Source organism: Neoarius graeffei, chromosome 18 (genome assembly GCF_027579695.1).
Source record: "Neoarius graeffei isolate fNeoGra1 chromosome 18, fNeoGra1.pri, whole genome shotgun sequence".
NCBI classification, from domain to species: domain Eukaryota; kingdom Metazoa; phylum Chordata; class Actinopteri; order Siluriformes; family Ariidae; genus Neoarius; species Neoarius graeffei.
The window spans coordinates 14471790-14483982 of NC_083586.1; the positions used below are offsets into that span (position 1 = coordinate 14471790).

General features: G+C 42.5%; 1 protein-coding gene across 1 annotated transcript in view; it reads right to left on the reverse strand.

The window, feature by feature from the left end:
* The window catches only part of LOC132865945 (macrophage mannose receptor 1-like), an 89252-nt gene that overhangs the window by 11732 nt on the left and 65327 nt on the right, over positions 1–12193 (reverse strand). The window lies entirely within an intron of this gene.

The following is a 12193-nucleotide window of genomic DNA, read 5'->3' on the forward strand; positions in this document are numbered from 1 at the left end:
CACAACATGACACTTGGCCTTTTGCTTGCTTCTCTGACTGATATCATCCTTATCCATCTTTTGGTATACAGCCTCCTCTCTCTATTCTTTCTTTGCATATTGCCCTAGAAACAGATGTTATCTCAGTATCTGCTGTTTATCAGTGTTTTGGTTTGGCAGTGATGTCATTATTCTTTCCAGGAAATAAAAGGTGACCGACTAAAAGGGGTGTTTTAAATATATGTTAACCTTGAACTTATTTGAATAAAGGACGTGTGTGTGTGTGTGTGTGTGTGTGTGTGTGTGTGAGAGAGAGAGAGAGAGAGAGAGAGAGAGAGAGAGCTGTTTGTGTTTACAGACTAGAGACTGCATTTTTTCATGAATTTGCATAAACTAGAAACAGTTGAAGAGAAACAGTTATTGATGGCCTAGTTCAAGTTTTTGAGTATTTCCAGTGAAGCTTACATTCATCAGGAAAGCAATAGGAGACTATTCAAGGTAAATGCAGTTTTTCCCACTTAAAGGTTACAGGTACAGCATTTAAACATGATCAATATCAATAGTACAAGCCCTGATTGTAATAATGCACACAAGTACAGCCGCCTGATTAGTTATCATGAACTTAAAAGTCCAAAAGCACATCAAGTTTCATTGCACATGGGCAACTAATATAGTGTACAGGATGTGACGGCAAGCTGTTGATAGCCAGGGACTGGAAGTTAAGTGTAGCTGAAGTAAACATGCTTGTTAGCCTGGATTTAGTCAGATGAAAAAGAGTTATCTTCAAGTCAGTATGGACAGTAGAGAAACCAGATATCTGTATGAACCTCAGGAAAAGGACAATCTGCATCTGGGAAATGATTTGAGCAGCAAATCATCAGATGATTCTAATGATGAAATCAGTGGAGCTTTGCAAGTGCAAAGTCGGGAAGGTAGTTCAAAGGATTCAGCAGCTATCTGGTGTGCCATACTAGCTATAAAGCACATTTATTTATTTATACATGCAGTGTGCCACTATAGTGTATATGGTCTAAATATAAGCTAGCAACAGCTCAAATCAGAGTGTAAATTTATAGCAGAGCGGAGTGAAGCACAGAGCACCGGACAACGAAATTTGTATCTTTATTTGCATCAGATAGATGGGTTTTTATCCAACACTTATTTTTAATTTGCTTCTTAAAGAATGTGTGATTATTTAATAAAACACTTTAGACTCATCCGGAGCTCCGCTTTTAGGCAGTGCCTTGTATTGGTTTGCATGGCCTGAATCCTTTTTCCATGTAAGGTGTTGGAATGTTGTTGACACAACATCAAGTTTGAGTCTAATGTGACCTGCGTAGCCCAAGAGCTCAGCCTGTAGATTCCTTTCAAAGCAATCAAACTCAAAATGGTCCTCGCAAAGAACAGAATTTCTCCCAAAGGAGTGTGTTTCTAAAGTATGACCTGTTCCCAAGTTGTGTAGCCACTGTTTAGCAAGTCGTTTACATTGCTCGGTTGTCTGCAATGGAACACAGAAAAAATGCTGTCCCTTACCTCATCTCATTATCTCTAGCTGCTTTATCCTGTTCTACAGGGTCGCAGGCAAGCTGGAGTCTATCCCAGCTGACTACGGGTGAAAAGCGGGGTACACCCTGGACAAGTCACCAGGTCATCACAGTACTGACACAGACACAGTAAACCATTCACACTCCCATTCACGCCTACGGTCAATTTAGAGTCACCAGTTAACCTAACTTGCATGTCTTTGGACTGTGGGGGAAACCGGAGCACCCGGAGGAAACCCACGCAGACAGAACATGCAAACTCCACACAGAAAGGCCCTTGCCGGCCACGGGGCTCGAACTCAGGACCTTCTTGCTGTGAGGCGACAGTGCTAACCACTACATCACTGTGCCGCCTGCTGTCCCTTATTATGAGGTTAATTATTTTTGCAATCACAGGCTTTGATCTCTGCTATTTTTCAATAATGTTTTGTACATCCAGCTACATCACAGTGTCAGGAGCAGCAAGCCAATCAAGATACAGGGAACCTGCCAATGATTCCACATCATGCTAACCTTTGGCACCAGCCACAAAATGGCAATATGGCTACACCCTTCAGTGAGCAAGAATACAAAAGAATTTTAAAGCACTAGGGTGGTTCTCCACTATAGTTGCAAATTGGGATATGGACCTTGAGCAAACTGATAAGTTCATAAGGCAGAATTCTGGTAGCCAATTTTGGAGTTATATCAAAGTATCTTCTTATTGCTCGATATGGCAAAATTCAAGGTCAAAGGTCAAGGTCATTTCAAGGTCAAGGTTGCCCTTGTCTCTGTCAGTACACAAACAGGTCTCTGAAATGCCTAATAAATCCATAATCTCTGACCAAAATCAAAATGTAATTGACCTCAATTACAAATCTGGGCCTTATTATAAATAATTCTATTTGAAAATGTATATTTATCACAATAGCACAATAAATATATGTATTAAAAGGGTGCAGCGTTTGTGTACTGACAGCATGTTTGTGTACTGACATGTTCAAAAATAAGACAACGAAGTTGATTATTTGAGCAGAACAGTAAAGATCAATCATTCAACCAGGTAGTAAGTAGGGGAAGCTGGAAGTAAAATTAACAGTTTGTAAAAGGTGAGTATGGGGGAGGGGCAAATTCAAATTTTTAAGTCAGTACACAGACACTCTCAGAAATTGACTAGGCCTAATCAGAAAACCTTTAAAGATATCCTGGTAGGATACATGTACTAGGTATAGGCCTATATACTAGTAGGTTGACAAAAGGGATCGAGAGACATCAAACTGTCATCCTATCAAATTGGTCAATACACTAACACAATAGTCAGTACACAAACAGACCCCGGTGTTAGTGTATGGACTGTTAGTGTATGGACAAATAGTTCATCATCTGGTCACCAGGGTGCAGATGTGTATATGATGCCTGTGCATTGTAGTCTAGTTGAAAGGTCTTCTAACTCACATTCATGGCACAAACATGTTTTCATGACAAAGCTGGGCCTACATCATTCTAGAAGTGTTAGTGTATTGACTGCTATTATAAATTCTGTTAAAAAATTGCCATACAAACCTGAACAATGCTGGAAAACTACCACAATATGAAATTCAATGTTTCCCTCCCTTGAACTTGTGGGATTCCCACAATGCACTGCAGTCATCTCATTAGAATAGTTCTGTCCATTTTCCCCAGGTGTCTCTAGTTAGTACTGTTAGTGTACTGACTTAATTACTTGGGACACCAAAAATCAATTTCTTGGTGGGAAAATTTCTGACTAGTATTTGAAATGTTTTCAAAATGTGCTTTTCTTCATGCTGCATGGACAATATTGATCATATTTAAATGGGTGACACAAAATAATAACACCAATAAATATTTTTCAGCAAGGGTTTATTTTCCTTCTGGGATGTATGAGAGACGCATTTTGGACCCCCTTGGGTACTTCCAATGAAAAATTCTACCAACACTATTATATTTGAGTGGATAAAATTTAATATCAATTAATTTTTATAATCAATAGGAAGGCATATGAACACAGACACCCTGATTTTATTTAAAGGCCTGGTCTCAGAATACTTGTTAAGTGAGGTGACACCAATTTGCAACTATAGTGGAGAACCACCCACTAACACTTTCTTTAGGGGTGGTGGGACACTGAAGGTTGGGGACAGGTGGGTTAATTGCTTGGGGGCAATGTTTATTTCAGCTTTTCAAGTCAGGTCATTTTATTTGTATAGTGCTTTTAACAACAAACATTGTTGCAAAGCAGCTTCACAAAAAAAAAAGACTTGAAACATATGAGCTAATTTTATCCCTAATAAATTTATTTATTTACTACTTCTCAGCTCACTTCACACACGATTCCGCAGAGAGCTCTCTCCCTCTGTGCTTACTCCCTCATTATTAGCCCTCCATGGTCACTGCAAGACACACACACACACACACACACACCATTAATTAGGCACAAATGTGATCATTTTGCCACTCACCTTCCCTGGCCTCACCCTCCATTCACAAATTAACACTCAATCATGCCCCCACTGCCACATACCCCCACTGCCCAACTCAGGCCAGGGAGCCATCTAGCCTGCAGCTGACTCCCCCCAGTAGTAGAGGTAATCCTCCACCACCATCTGCGCCCCCGGCCTGTGAACCACCTCAAACTTAAAGGGTTGCAGAGACAGGTACCAACAGATGAGCCACACACTGGCATCCTTTGTGTGACGGAGCCACCAGAGTGGGACATGGTCCAAACAGAGGGTGAAAGAGCACCCCAGCAGGTAGTACCAGAGAGTGAGGACCACCCACTTGATGGCCAGACACTCTCTCAAATGGTACTGTGGTTAGTCTTGTCAATTTGGGGACACACCTGCCCATGACCCAAGTGGAAGCCCAGATACCATACTTCCACACACCCAATTGCACACTTCTTTGGGTTAGCCATGAGCCTCGCACACCAACAACCCCAGAACCATTCAAAGGTGCTTTACGTGCCACGGCCAATTGTTGCTATATATAATAATGTCATCAAGATACAGTGTCTTGCAAAAGTATTCATTCCCCTTCATGTTTGTTCTGTTTTGTCACATTACAAGATGGAATTAAAATGGATTTTGGGGGGTTAGCACCATCTGATTTACACAATATGCCTACCACTTTAAAGGTGAAAATTGTTTTATTGGGACACAAACAATAAGATGAAAAAAAAAAAGAAATCTGGAGTGTGCATAGGTATTCACCCCCCAAGTCAATACTTGGTAGAGCCACCTTTTGCTGCATGTCTCTATTAGCTTAGCACATCTAGCCACTGGGATTTTTGCCCATTCCTCAAGGCAAAACTGCTCTAAATCCTTCAAGTTAGATGGGTTGCATTGGTGTATGGCAATCTTCAAGTTATGCCACAGATTTTCAATTGGATTGAGGTCTGGGCTTTGATCAGGCCATTCCAAGACATTTAAATGTTTCCCTTTAAACGGCTGCTGGAACGTGAACCTTCGTCCCAGTCTCAAACCTCTGGCTGACTCAAACAGGTTTTCCTCCAGAATTGCCCTGGATTTAGTGCCATTCATCTTTCCTTCAGTCTTGACCAACTTTCCTGTCCCTGCAGTTGAAAATATCCTCACAGCATGATGCTGCCACCACGATGGTTCACTGTAGGAATGATATTCTCAGGGTGTTGGGTTTGCGCCACACATGGCGTTTCCCATGATCGCCAAAAAGATCAATTTTGGTCTCATTTGACCAGAGAATCTTCTTCCATGTGTTTGGGGAGTCTGCCACATGCTGGTAGGCAAACTCCAAATGTATTTTCTTAAGCAATGACGTTTTTCCTAGTCATGCTTCCATAAAGTCCCACTCTGTGGAGTGTATGGCTTAAAATGGTCCTATGGACAGATACTCCCATCTCCACTGTGGATCCTTGAAGCTCCTTCGGTGTTATCTTTAGTGTCTTTGTTACATCTCCGATTCATGCCCTCCTTGCCTGGTGCCCTTTTCTTGTCAAGTTTGTCATGGTGCCATATGCTTTTCATTTTGCTATAATGGATTTAATGGTGCTCCCTGGGATATTCAAAGTTTGGGATATTTTTTATAACCCAACCCTGATCCATACTTCTTCACAACTTTGACCTGTTTGGAGTGCTCCTTGGTTTTCATGTTGCTTGCTTAGTAGTGTTGCAGAGTCAGGGTCCTTCCAGAACAGATTGATTTATACAGATATCATGTGATACATTGATTGCACACAGGTGGATCTTAAATCAACTAATTATGTGACTTATGATGTGAACTAGTTGTACCAGCTCTTATTTAGGGGTTTCATACGAAAGGGGGTGAATACCTTTGCACACTCCAGATTTCTCTTTTTTCATCTTAATTGTTTGTGTTGCAATAATCAACAAGTTTTATGTTTAAAGTGGTAGGCATGTTATGTAAATCAAATGGTGCTCACCCTACAAAAATTAATTTTAATTCCAGCTTGTAATGCCCCAAACCAGAACAAACACCAAGGGGGATGAATACTTTTGCAACACCCTTTAGACACGCATACAAATAACATATCCAGTTTGTGGGTTTTTTTCAACAATTAGATGAATAACATGTCCAGTTTTGTGTAGCTTCCTAGGCAAAGGTATGACCATATCAATCTGATATGCGTGGTAATATGACGGCTAGACCCTTTCACTCTGACTGGCTAATGAGCTACCCATATATTTTATGGAGATATCAGTGCATCTGAGACACCACAAGGCTTGCACCCATACAATAATTAAAATGGGGAAAACTCCGTGGAGCCTCGTGGAACCTCTCATACTGTGAATAACGGGGGCTAGAGCCACTTATCCCAGTTACGTGTGTCTTCACACACAAACTGACGAATTAAGTTTTTAAGGGTTTAGTTAAATTGTTTGACCAAGCAGTCTGTCTGTGGGTGGTAAATACTTGCATGGATTGATTTAACCCCCAGTAACTCGTAAAGTTTGGGAAGGTTGCGTGACATAAATGTCATGCTCAGCTCAATCAGGATTTCTTTTGGAATCCCAACGTGAGACAATTTTAAATTGTGCCTCTGTGACGTTACGTGCAGAAATGTTACGCACATGGCCATAGCCAGCTATGAGGCCACCGGAGGTCCGGACCTCGGTCATTTTTAAGAGCTGAAAATACATTTGTACGCTAAATATTCAACTGGATAAAAAAATAAAGAATAACATTAAAACGTCTCTGTAAAAAGTGCATTGTTAATTATGTTAAACATTGATTCTGTTTTCTGTGTCTGTTTCGTGCATGCAGCTCTGAGACCAAGAACACAAAAACAAATGAGTGCGTGACTTGGGGGAGTGAACGCAGTGCAGTAGACACGTTTTTTTCATGGTAACCATCAGCGCACTTTCATGAAGCTGTTAAATTTACATTTTCGAAGCAGCGCAGTTGTAGTCTACCTTGTTTCTGATTTTAAAAATAAATCATTCGATAAGCCAAAGCAATAGAGTGGAAAGTTTCAACTTATGTTTGCCTTGGATAACTTTGTCTAAAACATGGTGGTGTATACTGATTTTTTTTCCCAGATTTATTTTTTTTTTTTGTGTAGGTGTAATGGATGCCAGATTGTTAATGTATCTTAGTTACATAGGCTACATGGTTAGGGTATCTTTTGTCCTCATTGCTTGGGCCAGATCAAACCATTAAACAAGCTTAAATTATTCTTACTCTTGCCACATACATGATTTTTTTTTTCAAAACTGATGATATTCAGTTCAAACACCATTAAAAGTAATTTCAGGAATAGATCTCGTGTGACATGCAATTCACCCCTCTCATTTAAATATGTTGAAAATTTTTCAGCGCGCACTTTGCGCGCGCATCACGGACCTCAATGATTTTAAAATTAGAATTATCTGCCTAAGTGATGACTGGGTAAATTGCTCGCCTACTTGAGGAGGGAAAGTACGGGTGCGTGTTTCGACGGATTCACATTCAGCGATTTGTAGGAATTTAATCTTGCTCCCTTTGTTCTGTGTGAACAACTGGCCCATCGGGGAAACGGGATAGAGAGGTTCGATCGCGAAAATGCAAAGACACACCGGTGTGCACGCAAAATATTGATGAATTAACAGAATACTGTCCTCTTCCAAATTCTGAAACAGAGAAACAGATTTTGTACATGTGAGTTGTCTTTGAGGCTGTTGTGCTAAATGATACCTACTTTAGTTTAAGGCAAATGTCAGATAAATTGTTTACTAATAAGAACATACCTAAAGGATTATTGTGTCACATTTTTGGACATAGTCCAACTTGTGCTTCTTGTGATCCTAATAATAAAAAAAAAAAACTCAGCCATTGTTGTCATAACCTATTGATATAGAGAGCATGCACGTGACGTCACGAGGTCACGTGATATTTGTTTATCTGCCATTTTGGACGGCAAGGTCGTGCATAGAATTTAGACGAACCCGTTCTAATTATCAAGTGTGTGGGAGTAGATCTTTCGAGAATGGTTATATCTTGTTCAGCATTTGGTTGTACCAATAGACAGGGCCAAAAGGAGGGCCTGTCATTTTATAGATTCCCTGCAGACGAGGAGAGACGCGCAAAATGGGTGTCCACTGTGCGAAGAGAAAACTGGTACCCCAGTTCTACCAGCCGAATTTGTAGTGAACACTTCATATCAGGTAGGTGTAATCTTCTAATTCAATACTCCTAGTACGTCTGTAAAATTGATTTTCGGATTGAATGATAACTGCATACTTAGAAACTAGACAGTCTCTAATGTTTAAAATGGCTATGCCTAGCCCTACTACCCTGGCCTAGTCTATGACAATGTTTTATCTTTTTGGCTCATATATGCCTTTGAAAGGCCAATCCATAGTAGGGATGGCGAAAACTAAAAAAAATCTTGACCGACCACCGAGCCTCATTAGCCGGTTAAAGTCGGTTAACCTATGAGTTTAAACAGGGATGCAAAAGGTGGATGCGCCTTTTTCATGGCTGAATCGTGCAGATCCGATTTTTTTCTTTAGGGGGGGCGTTGGAGTGTCTGAATAATTTCATCAGAGAGTAAATTCTGTATTAAAATTACTAAATAAGCGATAAAACGTCCTGCATAGTCTCTTTATGATAAACGTCTTAATGCCACTTACCCGTGAGGTTATCAAGTAGACATTCTTCTTCGGGGCCTTCAAGAGGTATAGTTGAGACATCCATCCTGCAACAAAATATTTATAAGCTTCCAGGCTCTTGTAAGCTTTGAGGGCTTTGCCAGTGTAACACGATTCACGATTAACGAGAAAATTGTAAATGTCGTGGTAGGCCAGATCGGGCAAATCGCCGGCACCGCAGCTCCGAATTTCCCTGAACAAGGATTACAGCAAGTTGTACGGATCTGCAATCCCCAACCTGGAACACTTTTCCGCGCAACGCTGCCTCACGTCACCTTCAAGATGCTGAACAAACTTAGACAAGTAATCACGCGATGTAGATGGGGTATTTTCCAAATTTTCTTGGGGATTACTCCCTGGATCCATTACACTCGCGCAAGGTAAACAATCCTGAAGCCGTCCAATATGGCGGAGTAGGCGGAGTAAACACGGACGGGTCACGTGACTGCACATCCTCTATAACAGTGTGTAATGAGGAACAGAAACAGTAAGTTAGGGAAAGAAAAGAAAACGCAAGTAAGTGTGAGGCTACATGTGCTATAATAAGAATTGGATGTTCCTATGACAGCCCAAACATCCAGTTTATGAAACCCTCGTATGGCGAGGATTGTTTGGCACAGTTTGACATACGGGTAAAGGACTTAGGATTCCCTGAGAAGGGCAGTTTTAGTCCCAGGCAGATAGGACAGTTAGAAGAAAAGTTGAAACAGAAGGAAAAAGAAGAGTCTGCAGATAACGTTAAGTTCTTAGGGGACTGGAGGGCGTTTTCTGCATGGAAAGAAGAAACACTTAAGAGAGAGTACAAAAGAGAGAAACAACAGGCAGGGCTCTCACCCTCTTCTCAGTGTTTGAAATTTCAGATGGCCCTGACCTGGAGTCTGCCCCACCACCCCGACACACACTGCCTCCTCAGCAAGGCGGAGCATCATTCCCACAAGCGCTTCACCCACAGAAAGGGGGAGAAGTTGAGACAAAGAAAAAAAAAAAAACTGAGCCTCTGGAATCTCTCCCAGCCTACCAGCCGCCTCCAGCATCAACGTTTCTCCTCGCTTCTCCATCACACATGAGATCCGGTCTTGCATATGGCGATGGAAAAGACACCCTCCTGGACCTGACCACATGCTCACCAGTGGGTCCACAAGGCCATAACCAAAAGTCTGAAGTCCTTCATCTTCCAATGGTGGAAGTGGCTGGAGCTGACAGTGTGCTTCTAGTCCACAGACCCTGGACGACAGCCGATATCAAGGAAAGCAGGACTTCCCTTCCCAACGTGAGAGAGGTAGGAGGAAAGAGATTTGGTAATGAAGTGTTGATATTTTGCAGAGAATTCTGGCCAACCACCCATGAACTTCGCCACCTAATCATGACCAAGATGGGTATAGATTGGAACAAGGTTTCCAAAGAGTGGCCGGAAGCTGATCAGCGAATGACTACAACAGAGTGGAGCACGGCTGGCAATGGTGAGTATAGACATACCATCACTGCTCTCTGTGCTCGTCTGGACAGTGCTTTTCCCTTGAACATAGACATGACTAAGATCAGTATGTGTAAGCAAGAAGATGGAGAAGGTGTGTCAGCATTTCTTGCCCATCTCACCACCGCGCATGAGAAAGAAAGAAACAGGGAAAAAAAAACCCACACAGTGGCCTGACCAGGCCCATGAACCTGGCTGCAGTGGAGGGCACTCCTGAGCCTCACCAAGATCGAACAGTACGCTATGCATGCAGAAAGTCTGATGAAAGAAAAGGAGAAGACAAACACAGAGACCAAGACCTACACACCGCCACTCTCACTCTTCTCCAGACTGCTCAGCCTGGACCTAGAGGAAGAGGTCGAGGTAGGGGCCGAGACAGGACGACCTGGGGTGACTCGTCCTGTATAAAAGGCACAACCTGCTACAACTGCAATCAGAAGGGACACATTGCTCAAGATTATCTCCACAGTAGCAGGCAGAAGCCCCGTGAGGATTACAGCAAAGCAGACTGACGGGCGGACTCCGGGAACGGGCCCCACACAGAGAACAGGGGAGGTAACACACACCTGATAATACACACACAGACAGGAACATTCACATAACGTTAAACACATTAGTAGCAGCACCTGCATGCAACAGCAAGACTACACAGAAACGCCCGATACACCAGTCCAGATAGATACACCTGAAGTTGCATTAAGTTTGTTAAAATACACAACTACTCCCTTCTCTAAACTCCCTTGTATGCCCCTCACTGTATGTGGGCATGTGTTAACCTTTTTAGTAGACTCTGGAGCAGGACACTCAGTGATACTACATGGGGTACTTCCAGTAGGCCCACCGCTCAGCTCAAATTCTATTCAGATGATGGGCATCTCAGAACGACCTGTAACTGAAACTCTGTCAACCTCCGATCTAAAAGCGAGGGAGGAATAGTTACGTCCCACTCATTCCTCATCTCACATACATGTCCAGTAAATTTGTTAGCACGTGATTTAATGTGCAAATTAGGAGTAAATCTCACGTCCACTCCAGATGGACTAACTATTGAAGTAACTGAAATGTGCGGTGTGCAGTATGGGTTTGGAAGCCCCCTGTATGTGTATGTCTGGCGGCTCTGCTCAGATCAACTCGCACAAACTCCAAAACACCTTGTACAGCTCGCACATTTGAACACCTCATCAGTTGACACAGATTATATGAAAGAGGAAGATTTGCATTGTACAGCACATGTTCACCAAGGGCAAGATGTAGAGTTTGAAAAGACTTGGTTTGCAGACCCCCACACACGTGAAAGATTGACCCTCAAAACTACATATTGGTCTAAACATTATTGCGCTGTGCAGGTCCATTTTATTCGTTGTCCGAACAATTGCATCAATGTTCATCGCAGTGTTCTCAAACATGTTATACGCGGCCTCGTGTCAGAGGACTCTGAGGTCGACTGCTGCCAGCATGATTTCTTTGACATCATTAATTCTATACCCCATGTCTCATTAGCAAGGCCACGATCTGCCCATTGGAAAGACGTGGGGAAGTGGGTCAAGAAGTGTGCAGTTGATGGCAATGAATGGTCCCAAACAGAGGACCCTAGTGTGTTGTTTTGCTAAAGGCTTAGGGTCTACAAACAAAGTCATGCTGTGTGTGTGGGCGCATGTTAAGTGCAGCATAATATTAGCCACTGATGACTGGGATCCTGGGGACCCCGGCCATAGTGGCCTGTTTGTCTCTGTTTCCACAGGCATAACTCCAGCAGAGGTGCACCCCAAATTGGCGGGAGTTCCAAATTCCGTTTGGGCGAAGGGTAAACATGATGTGGGCCTAATAAAGAATGCTGAACCAGTGGTGATCACCCCCAAATCAAATTTCAGGCCTAAACAGACCCAGTACCCACTCAAACCAGAAGCAATCGCAGGTATAAGACTGGTCTTTGATTCATTGCTGAAGGCAGATGTAATTGTCCCTTGCCAGGACTCTCCAGTGCACACTCCTATTTTTTCCAGTTAAGAAGGCAAGAAAACCGTCCCAGTCCGATGATTGGAGGTTTGTCCAAGATCTGCAAGCAGTCAATG